The sequence below is a fragment of the Stegostoma tigrinum genome, chromosome 36 (genome assembly GCF_030684315.1).
Source record: "Stegostoma tigrinum isolate sSteTig4 chromosome 36, sSteTig4.hap1, whole genome shotgun sequence".
Lineage (NCBI taxonomy): Eukaryota > Metazoa > Chordata > Chondrichthyes > Orectolobiformes > Stegostomatidae > Stegostoma > Stegostoma tigrinum.
In genome coordinates, this window is record NC_081389.1 from 12,659,094 (window position 1) to 12,679,246 (window position 20,153).

Sequence of the window (20,153 nt, forward strand, 5' to 3'; positions counted from 1 at the left end):
GCCATTACCTAGATGAATTTTCAAACCTGTGATGTTTGGGAGATAAGATGCTGTATCAATCCACTTTCATGTATGTCTCAAAAACCTGGACACTAAGTAAAGATCCATGGAAAAAACTGAGTTTTGAAATGTGGCATATCCTAAAAATTCAGTGGGCTAAATTTGACCAGAATTTGGCTCAGTGTCATTTTCATTGAGTTTCATTGATGGTTTCTCTCTATGAGATTGAGAGGGTTTCCTCAACTATTGTCCCAACTCACCTCAGTAACTAGATGTTACACACTTACAGTACTCCACTCTTCTGATGCTCACCCAATTCCCCCATCTTGCCATAGGCAGAAATTGCTTTATTAATTTCAAAAATACACTATATTCATAAAAATGCACAGTCATAAACAGAGATCAGTTCAGTGCAGTTATCAAGGAAACAAACAAACATTGGTAAAAAACACAAATGAATTGTAGGTGCTGTAAATCAGAAACAGAAATTGCCTGAAAAACTCAGCAGGCTGGCAGCATCTGTGAAGAGATAACCAGAGTTAACAATTTGGATCCAGTGACCCTTTCTCAAACAAACATTGGAGCTTGACTCTATCAAAGAAACGACAGACATCTCTTACTTGAACCAGCCTATATTTACATGCATCTGAGGCACTTGGAGGGGGCAATAACTGAATGGATCCCCATTTACTTTAGAAGAAAGACGTCAGACAGTGGTCTTTCCCTTCTATGCCTTGGCAGCAGCTGTCCCAAGCTTTAGTGCATCCCTCAACACATACTCTCAAGTGCTTTTGATGTTCCAGGATGGCATCCCATCTTTGAACCTCAACCGTGTATGATTAGTGGTCTGGAATTGCCCTTCATGGCAGTCCACCATTGCCCTTCGTGGCATTACAGAGTTGCTCCTCACTGCACATGTCGGGGGTCCACAATCAGAAGTCATTGTTTGACAGGGCACAGAGGTGGCATGGCTAACACTTCCTTGCATATGCAAATAAACATTCCTACACCTATTACTGATTGTGTACCAAGTCACACAGCCCAGCTGGCTTTTGCCATCAAAATATATTACTATCATCAAGCTCTTTCGACCAATGACTTATTTAGAATTGTATCATGCAGTACAGAAGATGTCCTTCAGCCCTTGCACTGACAAAAAAAACACTCTACATCTACACTAGTCCCACTTTCCAGCACTTGACCTATAGCTTTGAATGTCAAGTGCTCATCTGAGTACTTATTAAAAGCTGTGAGGTTTCCAGTCTTAATTATTCTCCAAGAAAGTGCTTTTAAGATCCCCAACACCTTTTTTTCTCTGAATCTCCTGTCGTTCACCTTAAAATCATGCCGCCAATTTTTGACCTTTCAACTAAGGGAAACAGCTGCTTCCTATCGACCCTGTGCATTCCCCTCGTGATCTTATCCACTTCAATCAGGTCCCGTCTCAGTCTTCTCTGCTCTAAAAAATACAATCCTACCTTATACAGCCTTTCTTCAGGGCTAAACTGCTCCATTCTAGACAGTATCCTGATGAATCTCCTCAGCACCCCTTCTAGTGCAATCGCATCCTTCCCATAGTGCCGTGACCGGAACTGCAAACAGTACCTCAGCTGTGGTCTAATGAAAGTTCTGTACAGCTCCAACACAAGTTGCCTGCTCTTATAAGCTATGCCATGACTGATAAAGGCCAAATGTCCCATATACTTTCCAAACTACCCTACTGACCTGTCCAGCCACCTTTCGGGATCTGTGGATAAGCAGTCTCAAGGTCCCTGTATTCCTCTGAGCTTCCTAGACTCTTTCCATTCATTAAGTATTCCCTTGTCTAATTACTTCTTCCAAAGTGTATTGTGATCAGCGTTTGTAACCCTCCGTTGAAAACTGCATGCATTTCACATGTACAATGCGATTGGACATGACTGTCACCTGTACTCTGCAAGTGCATGGTAATTGCTCCAAAGAAGGGCCTCCCATTCCATTGAAGTGAACGTGGGGCACACAGGAACATGTGTGTAGTCGCAGCAACTTTCCAAATGTAGGTCACCTTTGCAAATCACAGGAACATGGAAAGCAACCCAGGTGGCCCCTGGCACCATGTGCACCAGGCTCAACCTGGTCATGAAATCATCCCCTCCTGAATGTCTGTGTCACTCTCTAGCTGGAACACCCTTGGATCCCTTCACTACCGATCCCCCACATGTTCCCCAGCACCTCCTCTAAAGACATATGCCATTCTCGTCATTACTCCCTTTCAGCCCTAACTGAGTTGGGGATAGAGTTTAATTTAGTGCCTGGTGTTTATGTACACATAAACCCTCCCACCAAGGCTATGGTGTTGGTGACCACTAATAACATCCCGCTCCTGCACCATTCCACGCACTACTAGAATCCTCCAATTATATGTCAACTTGACCCTTCCTTCACTGTCATTGAACCTTCTGCATCCCAGGTTTGCTACCTCCAATCCCCAATATTGATTTTCCTAAAGCAGCAACATTCCCTGATGGGTCTCCTTGACTTGCATTCCACTAACCCCCAAGACTGACCATGACTGACTAACATTCCATGAATCACCTTACAGTTTGCATCAGATGTCCAGGACTGACTATCGCCCACCCCAACATCATAGAATCCCTATAGTATGGAAGCACCAACTCTTCAAAGAGCATCCTACCCAGACCCACGACCCCCACCCTGTAACACCTGCATTTCCCATGGCTAACCCACTTGCCTACCCATCTCCGGTCTCTACTGGTAATTTAGCAAGGCCAATCCACCTAACCTGCACCTCACTGGATAGTGTGAGGAAACTGGAGCACCCGGAGGAAACCCACACAGACACAGAGAGAATATGCAAACTCCACAATGTGATAGTTGCCTCAGGGTGGAATTGAACCCAAATGCCTGGCACTGTGAAGCAGCAGTGCTAATCACTGGGCCACCGTACAGCCCATGACCATGGCCCACTCCTTGGAATGTTGGATTGCAGATCCTTTGACCCTGATTGCCCCAAGCAGACAACTAACACTGCCCTTGACTGATTGCACTGGGACCCTTTGACTGATGGCAACACCCCATGACTTGATTGAGTCCTCTTAGAATTTGACATATGATCATTTGATTGATGTGCGTACAGTGTGTTGTCCCCTGTAGGCTGCTGACACATGGTGTAGGAGTGAGATTGACATAGCACAGTGCCATACAGCAACATGCCCACCTCCTCAACTGGTGACTGCTGACAAACATGACAATTGTCAGACTGTGTGTCTGGGCTAAGCAGCAAAGCAAGATAAAAGTACCCATAATCTTTAAAAGAGTGGCTGAAGAAGTGAGATGCAAAATGACAATGATACTAAGAGCATCAAATTAGGAACAAGTGAATGACTGCTAAGACAGCGAGCAAGGAATACTGAGGTCAATGCATACATTGACTGCCCATCCCTGCATTGCAAAGTACCCTAGCAGCAGCATTACAATGGAAGTTGACTGTGCCCTCCAGAGTGCAACATTGAAGTTCAGAACTGTGGATCAAAGGTGTGCCATGATGTTGCAGTGAGACTGGTATGTGCCCGTTGCCAATGTCCATGGACATGTTGTGCGTGCAGTCACTACCCACGAAATTTCCTCTAGACCATTGGTATTGGAAGCCTGGAGGAACCAGCAGCAAGCTGGAGCCTCCAGATAATGGCAATGGCATTTGTGTTGGGAATTCTTGGAGTCAAGTTTCTATCCAGTGTGAGTGGAGAATGGAAAACTGCATGTTTATAAGGCAAGATTAAGTTTTCACCAATGCTAATCTGTGCTCACAGGACTCACACTGCTCACTTGTGAGAATCACATCTTGTTGTTAAACAATATCTGGAAAATGATTGCTATCAATTTCAATATGGTCCTCAATAACATCTCACCTGATTTTCCCAAATTTCTGATCTCATTCAGGGGATGGAACAATTCCACCTTATATCTTTACATAAGACAAAGGAGCAACTACTAGAAATTGCAGGAGCGAAAAGAATTCTCCGAAATGACAACTAGACAAGAAAATGTCAGTATTTTATGTGTTTGAGAGCTGAAAAGTTGTCCTGTAGAAGCCGAGATCGCTTCTACAGGACAATGTGAAGAGCAGTCGATAGAGAGCTCAATCTAGCCAAAGTTGGATAGAGAATGGCACAGAGCGTTTGCAGATGAACCATACTGGATATATGAGGATAGCGCAAGGCAGATAATTGTGGCATATAATGACAGCAAATATCCCAGTGGGAGGAACTGCAAAAGCAGCAGCTGACATTTGGAAGCTCAAAAGCATCGGTATTCAACTGATAACAGCACCCAGTTGCAACCACAGTAGGATGTTGCACACTGCAGATACGAGAGCTGAACTTTGAAGAAAGTGAGGAGGATAACAACGTTTGAAATGTAATTTTAGTGGACGATATTCTGGATTAGCTAGATGGACAGTCAGCCAAATGAACGGGTTAGATCGCAAGTAGAAGTCATTAAGAAAAACTTGAAAGGGTTCAGAAAAGATTTATAAGGATATTGCTGGAGCTATAGGGAGAGGCTGAATGGACTGGGGCTATTTTCCCTGGAGCGTTGGAGGCTGAGGGGTGACTTGAAAGAGTTTTTGAAAGTCATGGGGGACATGGATAGGGTAAACATACAAGGTACTTTTTTTCCAGGGTAGGGGAGTCCAAAACTAGAGGGCATAGGTTTAAGGTAAGAGGGGAAAGATTTAAAAGGGACCTAAAGAGCAACTTTTTCACTTTTCTTGAATATAATGGCACGTGTATGGAATGAGCTGCCGGAGGATATGGTGGACGCTGGTACTGTTACAACATTTAAAAGGTTTCTGGATGGATACATGAATTTGAAGAGTTTAGAGGGGTATGGGCCAAATACTGGCAAATGGGACGAGATTTATTTAGGATATGTGGACGAGTTGGACCCACGGATCTATTTCTGTGCTGTATGTCTCTATGACTCAAACTACAGTAAGAGAGAGAAAGATAGACAATTATGGATATAATTGGAAAGGAATACCTAGAAATATGTCCATAGCAGCAAAAGAAAGAGAAATTGACTATAAAAACAGAACAGGCTTGTGGGGCAGATAACGTGGAGCTAGGAACTGATGGAGGTTTGAAGAAAACCAGAGGAGAAATTAAATACTGGCAACAGCCTCTCTAAGACCTGGGTGATAATAAATGAGTAACATTCATGAAACATTGCCTTGTCTATCTGATTGAAAATAGTGTCAGTGGGTGTTGCAAGTAATAATAAGTTAGTGGCATTGAAATGTAGCATTCTAATCTCATAAAACTGCCCAAATTTAATCAGTGAAAATAGGAATATGTTTAAACACTACACACCTTCCAGGAAAGGGAGTGTATCAGAAACATTTTCTGCTTTTAATTGAATAAATGCAGGCTGATAATAAATATATTATAGAAAATACATGCATGCTGTTCACTGTCTTGGAGTGATATTGTGAAACAATTGTAAATATCACAGTCTGTGCCTAATTTAGGCTGTTACTTTCAAGGGCAAAAATCCAAGCCCTTGGGAATTATATTCAAGAAAAGTCACAACTGATAAAATGAACGTTCAAAGTGGAAAGTAGAACTCTTTAAAGCTTGCAGTTTAGGGACTTGTCTCTTCTGTATCAGAACACTTAAGGGAGTGAGCTGTATAAGATTACAGTGACAACTGTGAGAACCTCAGTAGTCATCAACAGTCTTTGTTGTATTACTCTGGGGACAAATAACATCTTTTGATGGCTGATAATAAGTGCTTTGGTTCAAAGTGTCCTTCTTTTCAGAGCATTGATCGCTGCATTGTACAGGCCCAGATAAAATGCTGTTCTTTGTGAAATTAATTTGTGGTTTGGATTCTTTCAATAGCATTCTGCTTCTCTATGGTGTTGAGTTGGCAGCTCTTAAGACCTTGCTCACAAATATAGTTCTTTCAGGGATCTTTATGAGACCTGATTTGAGGAACATGATTATAACTCACTGCATCTCCACCCAGCAGTGGTCCTTCCAGTGCTCAGCTTAATGTAGTTTAGACTTCTCATTTTATAAGTCTAAGTGCACCTCTAAATATGAGGTGATTCACTTGGGGGAGACAAACAAGTCAAGGGAGTACATGATGAATTTGTAGGACACCAGGAAGCTCTGAGGATCAGAACAACATTGGAGAACTATGTCCACCATCCCTTAAGGTAGCGGGACAGGCAGATAAAGTGGTTAAGAAGGTATATGGGACAGTTGCCAAGGCATGGAGTTTAAGAATAGGGAAATTATGCTGGAACTGTACAAGATGTTCACTAGGCCACAGCTAGAGTATTGTGTGCATTTCTGGAATTCACGTGATAGCGGTGATGTGACTGCATTGGATAGGGTGCAGAGGACATTCACCAGGATGCTGTCTGAACTGGAGGGTTTTAATTCTGAAGACAGATTGGATAGACTGAGGTGATTTTCCTTGGAGCAGAAGAGACTGAGGGGGAAATTATTGACGTATAAAATTATGAGGGGCATAGGTGGGCCAGACACAAAGATAATTCACCCCTCGATGGAGGGATTAATAACTTAGAGGGGATGTGAGGAACATTGCTTTTACGAAGCAGAGATGCTGGCCTTGTGGTATTTATCATTGGACTGTTAGGCCAGAGATCTAGGTCACATTCTGGGGACCCAGGTTTGACCCCCACCAAGGCAGATGGTGGGTCTGAGTTCAATAAAGAAAATTTGGAGTTAAGAGTCTAATGATGACCGTGAATCCATTGTTGATTTTTGGAAAAATCCATCTGGTTCACTCATGTCCTTTAGGGAAGGAAACTGCCATCCTTACCTGATGTGGCCTACATGTGACTCCAAACCCACAGCAATATGGTTGACCCTTAACTGCCCTCTGGGCAATTAGGGATGGACAATAAATGCTGCCCACCCTCATCCTAAGAGTGCAAAAAATAACATCAGAGGATAGTGGGAATTTGGAATTTGCCTCCTGTAAGTTTGGGAGGGGCATAAACCCTCATAACACTTAAGAAGTATTTGGATGTGTGCAATAGTGATGCCAAGACATTCAAGATTATGGGTGAAGTAGGGTTAGAGTAGCTGCTTGTCATTGACAACCTTGTTGGGCTGATGGAACTTTTTCTGTACTGTAGTTCTCTGTATGTCTCTAACTTCAATAATAGTGTTGTTCCTGTCTTGTCTAATTCTGCTGGCCTGAAGGAAATTTGAAATTTTTCTTTTGCTTATTATAAACGACACTTACATATGGTTTTAATGCAATTACCAAGCAGAAGACATCTTCACAAGCATAATTGCAATGTTCGCACATCAACCATAAAATTATTACCATTCTGAAGAAGTCATAGCAGACCTGGAATGTTAACTGTTGTTTTTTTTTCTCTCCACAGTTACTTCCAGACCAGCTGTGTTTATCCTGCATTCCCTGTGTTTGTCTAAAATAATCACCAAGCCCACTTTGTCCTTCTGTCTGTTTAGATGGAATTTTATGCTGTGGAATTATTTTTTGTGGGAATTGTTTTCAATTGCTCAGGTTGTCATGAAGGTGAGACGAGTCATCCAGGCTCGCAGTTTGGAAATTTTCACTTGACCCATGCCAAAGTCTTTGAGAGCTTTCAGGAAAATACGTGATGGTCAATGATGAAATGGTTAAAATCGGCAATATGCAAGAGGCCAGCGATTGCTTATATTCATTTGCACAAAGGGAATATCCTCTGAGGTTGGAGTTGATCAGCATAATGGGAAGTACGCAAGTGATTCCCTCAGTGTGAACGCACTTTATGTTCGCTCACAAAGTGAATGCAACAGAGAAACAAGAGAGACATGAGAACAGTGTCAAATACAAGTTCCCCTCCAACTCACTCACCATCCTGACTTGGAAATATCTTGCTGTTCCTTCAGTGTTGCAGGGGCAAAATCCTGGAATTCCCTCCCTAGCAACATTAGAATGTAGAACAGCGCAGCACAGGGACAGAAACAAGCCCCTCGGCCCACCATATCTGCACCAACCAAGATGCTATTTAAAAATCTGCCTGCATATGGTGTATCCCTCTATTCCCTGCCTGTTCATGTGTCTGTCTCATGCCTTTTAGATATTGCCATTATATCCGCTGCTACCACTTCTCTTGGAAGAATGTTCCAGGCGTCTACCTCCCTCCCAGTAAAAAACGCCTGCTTCACACATCTCCTTTAATCTTTTCCGCTCTCACCTAAAACCTATGCCTCCTAGTATTTGACATTTCTACCCTGGGAAAAAAGCTCCAACTGTCCATTCAATCTATGCCTCTCATAATTTCACAAACTTCTAGCAAGTCAATCCCTCATTCTCTAACGCTCCGGTAAAAATATTCTGAGTTTGTCCAACCCCTCCTCACAGCTAGTACACTTCAATCTAGACAACATACTGATAAACTTCTCTTGCACCCTCTCCAAATCCTTCCTATAGTGCAGCAACCAGAAGTGTACACAATATTCCAAATTTAGCCCAACTAAAGTTTTATACAACTGCAACATGACTTGCCAAATTTTGTCCTCAATTCCCTGACCAATGTGAGCAAACATGCCATGCACCTTCTTTACCTGTTATCCAATTGTGTTGCCACTTTCAGGGAACTATGGACTTGGACCCAAATATCCTTCTGTTTATGAATGCTCGTAATGATCCAAGAATTTACTGGAATTTACCTCCCAAAATGCTTTACCTCAAACTTGTCTGGTTTAAATTCCATCTTCCATTTCTCTGCCCAACTTTCCAACTGATCTATGTCCTGCTGCATCCTTTGGCAACCTTCCTAAATATCCACAACTCAACCGATTTTTGTTTGTCTGCAAACTTTCTAATCAGACCAGCTATATTTTCATCCAAATCTTTTATATATATTACAGAGGTCCCACATTAATCCTTATGGAACAGTGCTGGTCACTTCTATCTTCTCTGACCAAGACCCAATATTGCATCCAACTTAGCAATTGGTGGATTCCCATGCGATTTAATCTTCTAGACCAGTCTACCATAAGGGATCCTATTAAAGTTTCAGTAAAGTCCATGTAGACCACATCTACTGCCCTACCATCATCAATCATATTTGTCACTTCCTCAAAAACATCATATTTATAAGACAAAACCACTCAAAGCCACGCTGACTATCCCGAATAAATCCACTCCGTTCCAAATGCAAGTAAATCTGGTTCCTTGGAATCTTTTCCAATAATTTCCTTACCACTAATGTAAGGTTCATCTGCCTGTAATTTCCAGGATTCTCTCTGTTGCCCTTCTAACATTAAGGAATAACTTTAGCAAATGGATGGCAGCAGTTTAAGGAGGTAGCTAACCATCATCTTCACCAGGGCAGCTAGGCACAAGAAATGTGTAACCCAGACAGCAATGCCCAGATGACACTAATGAATTAATAAAAGCATGCAAAATCAATAAAATTCCAATACATGTTTCTTTATGCTTCTCCTAGTGGGTACGATAGTGGTGCTATGTCATAGAATCATAGTCACAGTCATACAGCATGGAAACAGACCCTACGGGCCATGTCAACCATAATCCAAACTAAACTACCTGCCTATGCTCAGCCCACATCCCTCCAAGCATTTCGTGTTTATATACTGTATGACGTTTAAACATTGCACCCACATTCACCACTCTCTCTGGAAGTTCATTCCACACATGAACTGCGCTCTATGTAAAAAAAAATCCCACTCATGTTTTTTTTTCAAATCTTTCTCCTCTCACCTTTAAACTTGGTCACATCTGGATAGGGCAAGTCTTCTGGATCTCCTGCTGTCATCCTCTCTCGATGAGACAGCCCATTAAAAGAGACAATTGTATTACCGTTTTCAACTGCATTTGGAATGTATATCAGTGCCCTTTGAAATTAGTGGATTTAAAATTTTGAACAACTAGCAATGATTTTGCAAATGGTTATGCTGTTGAGTGTACGGTTTGAACTAATCTTCAGTGTTGACCTAGCACTGTTATAGGCAAATCCTGCAATCACATTCATTAAAATTTAAGTAAATATGAAAGAGCTGCATATTATTTGCAGAACTGCCATCACTTGCCCACAATTGATCACAGCCATTGTAGTAACTGAATTCTTCACAACAGTGCTATGATAAAGGTAAAATCTGCATGGCCCTATCAGACCATGAGGCTGCTCCCTCATTAGAATGAGATGACTGGTAGTAGTTTAACCCGAGTGTCACCGTACCTCAGGCAAGGGGATAAGGTGAGAAGGTGAGTAATTCATGGTAACTTCAGCCATTGCCAGAAACGAACCCATGGTTTTGGTGTTAATCTGTACTGTAAACCAGCCATCCAACATAACCAACTGTCACTTCATTCACTAGCACGAAGCCACCCTATTCCATGCTTCCATATCTATCCATTCCTAACTTTTAAAAAAGTGCAAAATGTTGACTTTTCACGTTGGTTATAGTTTTTCGAAGCATTTCCATTCACGAAAATGGTGACACCACATTATTCCCCTGAAAATGGATCATGTAAGAATAGAAGTTTTTAAAACAAAGTTATCTCAGTGCATTTTTCTCAATCTGAGCTTTAATTTTCTACATACAGTATGCGTGTGAGCGTGCACGTGTTTGTGTCTACAGTAGATCCTCATAAAGATGCAACAGAAGGCAGATACTGAAGGTATTTCTCAGAATCACTCTGTGCTAGGCCTGTTTATAGGTCTTCCTTTAGTCAGCAGTGATGTGAATATGGACTTTCAAAAGATTTGCAAGCAACAGCCCCTTATTAGGCTCATCTGTAAAACTGAACTTGGTTGGACAATGTGGCAGCAATGTCATGGAGACAAAGTTGCCCAGGGCAAATCAGAAACCAAGGGTTTGGATGAATGGTGCTTGGTTCAGATTGGAAGAAGGTGGAGTATAGAATTTCTCAGGGTTCAGCACTAGGACATCTGTTGTTTTGAGAAAGAGAAGAAAAAACGAGTAAAATGCAAAGAGAATCAGTGGGTGACTGAGTTGTTAGTGAGAAGATAGAGCTCTGTGATGCCACATTCCATTGAAAAACCAATGAGGATCAGAAGCAAAGTGGTCAGGTTCATGAGAGGGAGAGATAAGTAGGAATTGCAGATGCTGGAGAATCTGTGATAACAAGGTGTAGAGCTGGATGAGCAGGCCAAGCAGCATCAGAGGAGCAGAAAGGCTGACGTTTCGGGCCAACTTTATTTCTTTTCAACCAGAAATTTGTATGCTGTCAGGAGTTTTGTAGTGAGATTGTAGTGAGATTGGGACTGTTTGACCAGATGTTTGACCACTGGGGTTTCTGGATCTCTGAAATCCCACTTCCTATCTCCTGAAAGGCAGCAACAGGCTAATCCCAGATGTTAATTGAGTTCAAATTTCACTGGAAATGGTGGGTTTGAGTTATAAACAGAGGCTGGACAGGTTGGGGCATTTTTCACTTGAGCATAGGAGGTTGAGGGGTGACCTGGTAGAAATTTATAAAATCATAAGGCATATAGATAAGGCAGGTGTCTCTTCCCTAAGGCAGGGGATTTCAAGACTGGGAGCATATTTTTAAGAGGAGAGGAGAAAGAGTTAAAAAAAGACATGGGGCAACTTTCTTATACAGAGAGTGATCTGTGTGTGGAATGAACTTCCATAGGAAGGGGTGGATTTGGGTACAGTTACATTTTAAAGACAGTAAGACACATATGTGAATAGGAAATACTTGGAGGGTTATGGGCTAAGTTTAGTTGGGGATTATGGTCAACACGGACTGGTTAGATGGAAATGTCTGTTTCTACGCCATATGACCCTATCTGCTGTGGCAGGATTTGAACCCAGGTCCCCAGAGTTTAGCAGGGAATAACAGGCTGCTAGCCTATTACCTTACCATTCAGATAGCAGCTGTTCCCAACAGCTATCACAGAAAAGCATAAAAGTCAGAAGCCAATCCACATATCACCACTTGCATGACCCCATACAAGCCACAAAACCATCTTGATTCAGAATTATGTCACCATTCACTGATGCTTAGTCAAAACTCCCACCCAAGTGGCACTATTGATGACCTTAAACCACATGGACTGCACAGATTCAATAACAGTGCTATGATAAAGGTAAAATCTGCATGGCCCTACCAGACCATGAGGCTGCTCCCTCATTAGAATGAGATGACAGGTAGTAGTTTAACCTGAGTGTCACACATGGTTCTTAGGGGCAATTAGGGGTGATCAACAAATCGCTTTGCCAGCAATGCCCAACATCCAAGGACAAGTATTAAAAGAAAACAAAAACAATCAAGGGGAATAGTCTCTTTTACAGAAACAAATGTTTCATATAAAACCAATAGGACTCCTGAGGCTTTTTTGGGCAGATATACTGTTCCATGACAACAAGAGTTTTGCCAAAGGTGATAGGCAATGTATAGCAAAAAGTAAGCATGGTGCTTAATGGGATTCAGCCCAATAAACAAGACTTACTGCCAGCAGATCAAATACTGTATTCTCCACTGCATTTTGGAGGACCCAATGTTTATCGGAAGGAGGCTTAATCAATGAAATTTGATGGGAAGTGCATTGCAGCACATAAGATTTATACTTAACAGGGCTACATAGAAACTAATAGGGAGAAAGGGAGCACTTGAATCTGTATCATGCCTCTTATGAATGCTTTAAAGCCTTTGACATTCAAGAAATACTTTTGAAGTTTAGTAATATTGGGTTATTCTCACATCGAGTGGTATATAATGCAGTAAAAGCAGGTGTTTTACACCTGTTTCCATTGGCTAGTATTAGTTGAAACAGGTCACTAGTCTGACAACAGAGGCCATAGCTTGAAAACATGCCTGATTATGTGACTTTCTCACTCTTACTGCCAGCCATGGGCACATAGATATTTCTAATCAACTTTTTCAGAGATATTGTAGTACATCTCTAGAGTAGGTGGGACTTGAACTCGGCCTCCTTGCTCATGCAACCACTGTACCACAATACTTAGGGGCATTGACTTGTATTGGAGGGATTTACAGTGAAGAATCAACTTCAAGAATCCTAGGCTAGGGTTTGAACCTTGAGATTCTGGTTCAGAGGCAGGAACATTGCCCACTGTGATGTTACCATCTCCCTCACCCACAACACCACAATTAAGCCATGGCACCAGGGGAAAATCCATCTACTCAATTTCATGCAGACAAACTATGAAGAGACTGAAAGGTTTGCCATCTTAGATCAAAGCAACACAGATGCAGCTCACCACTGGTACCCGCAGCCTGTGCAAAATAAAAACACAGGTTTTCCAAATGAAGATCGAGCATGGAATTATGCTGTGCATCATGAATGAATTGCCAATTGAACAAATTATGCATTTCAACTTGGAGAACATCTCAAACATTGATTAATGCTTATGAGTCAGGAGATACAAAATCTATATTCTTTACACTTCCATTGCTTTCATCCTTGTTCTTTGGTTTGCAGTTTTCAAAGGCCGAAGTGAATTTATACATATTTAATAAATGAATATTGACTTCAATGTTCTGTCTGCAAATTAATAAATGAAGCGATAAGTAAGTAAAGTGACCTGGCATATAAAAATAAGGCCCCAACTATTTCCATCAAAAGCTAATACATACTGTCAATCAGTACTTATTCACTCTCAGAGCAGAGGTTTCTGTAGCCATTTATAGACTGTTTTTGTGGAATGTTACCCTGTGAAGCAGCTTGATACAACTGGCCATTTTACAATGGGACGTCAGAGGGTAGGTGAGATTTAACTACATTGAAGTGGAACTGGGGTCACATACAGAAATTTGATACCAATTTCTTCAAATAATATTTCACGAGAATGGATATAACGAGCTATTTCTTGAAGTTAGGAGTAGGTGAGTTCAGAGGCGTATGTTTGTGATGTCTCACTCCATAAACAAATGTAAGATTGATTAAAGTTTGATGCTGATACTGTCCTTCATCAACTAGATTTCTTACGTAGAATCACAGAGATCTAGATTAGGTAAGCATTGCAGAGTTCTTTCTTATTATGGATGTAAGTGAAGTGGATCGATTTTTACAACAATTCAACAGAGTCAGTTGTGCTGGTATTGACTTTTTTAACCCCAAACTGCTGTTATACAGTCACACAGCGAGGAAATAGACTCTTTGTCCAACTAGTCCACACGGACCATGTTCCCAGACTAAACTAGCCCCACTTGCCCATTTGGCCTATATCCTGCCAAACCTTGCCTATTCATGTACTTATCTAAAGTCTTTTAAATGTTGTGACCATACCCATATCGTCCACTTGCTCTGGCAGTTCATTCCACACATGAACCACTTTTTGTGTTAAAAATTTGCCCTTCACATCTTTGTAAAACATTTTCCCTGCCACCTTAAAGATATGCCCCCTAGTCTTGAAATCCCTCCAGACACTTGCTATTCACCTTATCTATGCCCCTCATTATATTATATATCTCTGTAAGGTCACCCCTGAACCTGCTACGCTCTGGTGAGAGAATTCTCAGTCTATCCAGCTTATTTCTGTAACTCAAACCCTCCATTTTTGGCTACATCCTGGTAAATCTTTTCTGAACCCCCTCTAATTTAATATCATTCCTATAGCAGGGCAACTGGAAAATTCAAATTCTTAAGCTGGCCTGGTGAGATTGAGTATGGCTTCTGTGCATTATTAGATGTGCAAATATGTAGCCAATACTTACCCTTTTATTCTTCGACTTCTGTCAATAATTGCACGGGAAATACCATGTAACAAGTTCAATCCTGCAAATCCACAGTCATGTTGATTTATAGCTGAAGTGGGGATTTATTCATCTAAAAGTATGATTCAGGAAATATTTCCTTTTGTTGGCTTGAGGTGCAGTTAGAATGCATGCAGACTGAGTTTTGTAGACTGTGCTTTACCTATTCCTCTATCTACTTGAAGCATACCGTGAAGGAGAGCCTAGTGACATTCATGCAATGTCAAGTTGTCACTGATGCTTTAATCAGTTTATTGCACAGTCCTCTGCAAAAATGTACAGCAAGGGAAATCTAAAAGAAAAGGATTGGCCTGGATGTTGATGGAATGGTCATATTGGCTTAATGGTGCTCATTCTTAATAATTACTTTGGATTGCAAAGAATATCCAGCTTAAAAAAAAATGACCATTTGGCCAAGCCAGCTAATGCTGAAGTATATGCTCATCTTCAGACATCTACCATTTTCTTTATCTAAATCTTTATCTAAAATACAGAGAGGCGATGGCCTAGTTGTAATATCGCTGGACAGTTAATGTTCTGGAACTGCGTTCGAATCCCACCATTGCATCTGGTGGAATTTGAATTCAATAAATATTCGGAGTTAAGAATCTAATGATGCCCATGAATCCGTTGTTGATTGTCAGGAAAAACCCATCTGGTTCACTAATGTCCTTGAGGGAAGGAAACTGCCGTCCTTACCTGGTTGGGCCTACAGGTGACTCCAGACCCACAGCAATGTGGTTGGCTCTTTGGGCAATTAGGGATGGGCAGTAAATGCTGCTTAGCCAGTGATGCCTTTCATCCTGTGAATGAATAAAGGGGGAAAAAAACTATCACTGCAATGCTCTATGTCCTTCCTCAAATACATATGTACATTCCCCTTGAATGCATCTACTCCAGCCACTTCAATCAGTCCTCAGTGACAACAAATACCTCCACTCTTTGGTTAAAGACTGAATACTCGTTGGATTTCCACATTGTGTGTATTGATGACCTATTGCCACACTGTTCCCCAAAGGGGGAAAGATTATTTTTGTCAGGTCTCCAAACATTGATAGAAAGAGGCCTGAAGCCAAAGCTTCTCATCATTCATACATCAGAAAACACAAGGAAATCAATTTTAGAAAGAATCATAGAATCCCTACAGCATGGAAGCAGGCCCTTCAGCCCAATAAGTCCACACTGACCCTCAGGACATCCCACCCAGACTCATCCCCCTATAACTCACCTAACCTACACCTCCCTGAACACTACGGGCAATTCAGCATGGACAATCCACCTAGCCTGCACATCTTTGGACAGTGGGAGGAAACTGGAGCACCCAGAGGACACAGGGAGAACGTGCAAATGCCACACTGACAGTGGGTGGGAATTGAACCCAGGTCCCGTGGCACTGTGCAGCAGCAGTGCTAACCACTGAACTACCATGCCACTTACTAGACAGAGGTGAGTGGGTGACCGGCGGGGAGGGAGTTAAGGGAGCTGCTTGATAGATGATGATGTGGATTAGCAGCACCCTCTTCTCATGTTTGATTTTCTTGGCTCCATTGTTCACCAAGGGCCTAGATATCCTGTCATACTCACCATGCTGTCAGTTCACATTTACAGCAATGTACACGGCAAAGTTTTCCAACTGCAGAGGCAGGGGAAATGTCTAGCTAACACAACAGATTAGGTGTCACCCTGCTGGAAACTAGAACGTTACTCATGGCATGCATGTGAGCAAGGAACTCTGGAAACTCCTTCCACAAATAGGTGCTAATAATTTATTTATTTTAACTTTGAGATAGATAACTTGTTGTTAAACAAAGGTAGTGAAGGATATTATTATTAAAAAATACATATTATCAAGCTGAAGGTGTTCAGAAGAGAATTACCAGGTTGTTGCTGGGAATAGAGGGTTTGAGTATAGGGAAAGGCTGGACAAGCTGGGACCTTTTTCACTGGAGCATAAGATCTTGAGGGGTGACCTTACAGAGATTTTTAAAATCATAAGAGGATAGATAAGGTGAATGGCAGGTATGTTTTCCTTAGGGTGCAGGATTTCAAGACTAGGGGGCATATTTTTAAGGCAAGAGGACAATGATTTGAAAAGATATGAGGGGCAATTTTTTATGTGGTTCATGTATGGAATGAACTTCCAGTGGAAATGGTGAATGGGGTATAGTTACAACATTTGGAAGACATTTGGACAAGTACATGAATAAGAAATTTTTGGAAGGATATGTGGCCAAGCACAGGTAGGTGGGACTAGTTTAGTTTGGAATTTTGGTCAGCATTGACTGGTTGGACCAAAGAGTCAGCTTTCATGCTGCATGACTCTATGACAATGATATGGGCCTAAAGCAGTATATGGAGTTAGGCCAACATCAGCAATGATCTCATGTATGGCAGAACTACCATGAGAGGCCAAATTACCTACTTCCATTCCTATGTTCCCAAGTCTGACTTTCCTCAGACCTGAAAGTCAGTGCTTTCAGCATTTACTAGTATATTTTACAGGCTAATTTTATCCTGGAGTTTAGTGTGTCAAAATGTGCCATTGTTAGAAATAAAATTAAATGCCAAAGTAAATAAAGCTGTACACTTTGTGATTCAGCCTATTTACTAACAACTGCTTCTGGAGCTGTGGATTCAATGTGATGTACTGGACAATAAACTTTAGTGTATCAATATTTCAATCCTATGACAAACTGTTTCACGTGATTCTTATCCCATCATCATCATAGTTTGTAAATAAGGAAAAAAATTAGCTTGACCCATTTTAGCTCATCTGCCCAAGAATGATTTTAGAGACCCCACTCCAAAGGCATGCCGTAGCGGCTCAGTGGTTAGCATAACCGCCTCACAGCAGCATGGACCCAGGTTCAATTTCACCCTGAGGTGACTGTGGAATTTGTACGTTCTCCCGATGTCTGTGTGGGCTCCCTCCAGTGCTCTGGTTTCCTCCCACAGTTGAAAGATGCGCAGGCTAGGTGGCTTGGCCCTGCTAAATTGCCCGTAGTGTTTGGGGATAACACAGTGTGGAGCTGGAGGAGTGCAGCATCAGAGGAGCAGGAATGCTGACATTTTTGGGTCAGGACCCTTCTCCCTGCTCCTCTGATGCTGCCTGGCCTGCTGTGTTCCTCCAGTCCCATACTGTGTTATCTCTGACTCCAGCATCAGCAGTTCTTACTATCTCATAATGTTTAAGGATGTGTGGATTAAATAGGTTATGTGGGATGGGTCTGGGTGGGATGCTTTGAGGTTCGTTGTGGATTTGTGGGGCTGAAGGTCCTGTTTCCACACTGTAGGGATTCTATGATTCAAATGAAAAGACATAATCTGACTTTAGCTTAAGATCTACCGTCCCACTATGTTGAATTCCAATTTTGATCATGCTTTAGTACATCGATTAAATTGCCTTTACAGCACAAAAGGAGTTATAGAGTTAAGGAGGGTCAAAAGTGAAGAAAGGATTTTGTGCTTTGCACACAAAATTGAGAATTTTCACTGTGCCACATTGTGGATTTGGAAGCCAATGTAAGTCTAAAAGGTCAAAAGTGTTGGATGAGTAGAATTTGTTGAAGAATACATTATGGTCAGTAAAGTTTAGGATGAGCTAAAGCTTATGGAGTGTAGAGAATGGGAAATCGAACAGAAATGCATTGAAATCAGCAAGTCTGGTGCTGACAAACAAGTGTATGGGGATTTTAGTAACATATTGTCTTGGTGTAGCACAGAGATAATTAATAACATGGAAATGAAAATATGCAATCTTAATGGTAGAGTGGGTTAAGTATGACACCAGGATAAGCTAACTGTCTGCAGAAGTTGCTGGAAGTCTGAGCGAAGAGAAGTCAGAATTAATGTTTTGGGTCCGGTAACCCTTCCACAGAACTGACCCGAAATGTTAACTTTGATTTCTCGCTACAGATACTGCCAGACCTGCTGACTTTCCCAGCAACTTCTATTTTTGTTTCTGATTTACAGCATCTGCAGTTCTTTTGGTTTTTCAGCTAACTGACTAGTTCAACCTGATACAATGCTCAGGGAGGAAGATGGTTTCAACAGCAAAACGCAAGGAGTGAATGGTAAGTGCAATGACAATAAATATGGTGCAGATAACATTTAATTGGAATGTACTGTTGCTGGACCAAGATTGGATGCCAGAAAGCAATTCATCAACACTATAATGATCAAAAGAGGTAGATGTTGTTATAAGTGATGCATAAATAATGTCACCGAAGGCAAACATTTGAATGAGGAAAACATGGGAGTAAAAGATATATCTAAGGAAGAATTTGAATGCAATGATTCAGAGGAGTCAGAGGTGAAAATATTATTGGAGAGCTGACTGGAATCATGTCAGTCGAGTATGATGATATGTGCTGATTGAGATTAATGTGGTCAGCTAACAGAAGTGACAGCTGGATATAGCCTGACGGTGATAGGCATGGAAAAAAGACCATTCTTGTTCTGATTAAGAATTGCCCGGTATGTAGGAACAACTTTAGAGGTCAACAACATATTCATAAGCACAGCAAAAGAAAAAGAGGTTAGTGATGAGGTAAAAACAGCTTGAAAGAATTAACAGATCAGACAGTACATGCTATTAGAGCCAAAAGGGTGGAAGGAAGCAAAGTTGAATTTAGGGAACAAAATTTCCATTGCTGGTGACAAAAATAATTCAATGATTATTTTCACTACCTGTGATCATATTGAGTAATGCATTCATTTTGTTTTGGTAGAGGAGATGAATTCCAAATAACGATTGAAGTAGCTAGCTTGATCACATAATAAAAGCCAAAAGTACTACGGATACTGTGAATCAGGAGCAGAAAGGCAGAAGTTGCTGGAAAAGCTCAGCAGGTCTGGCAGCATCTGTGAAGAAACAAAATCAGAGTTCATGTTTTGGGTCAGTTTTGAGGAAGGGTCACCGGTCCCAAAATATTAACTCTGATTTTTTTCTTCACTGATGCTGCCAGACCTGCTGAGCTTTTCGATTGTATGATAAATGGCTGAAGCAGATGGGTGTCAGATATACTCCATTACTTAGATTTAAGTCAGTGAAAAGGGGCCCATATTAAGGAATATTGATCAGAATAGGAAACAGTAAAGGTTTTGTGTATCTAAAATGGAGCTGAAGGTGTCACTAAGGAAGGCATGGTTTGTAAAAACATCATTGGAAAGTGAGATGTTTGGGCTCAAAGTGTGGTTGGAAGCGTTGGGAGTGAAGGGAGACATTCTTTCCTATAGACGAACAAAGAAGGAAAAGAAATTGGAAGAAACATTGATAAAAAGCTGGTGAAAGAGTTTGCTGGAGGTGGTATCTGATTCAGTCAAAGAGGCCACATCGCAGGTAAAGTCAAGTGACTCAGTGGCCAGGAATGAGTAACAGTTAATCT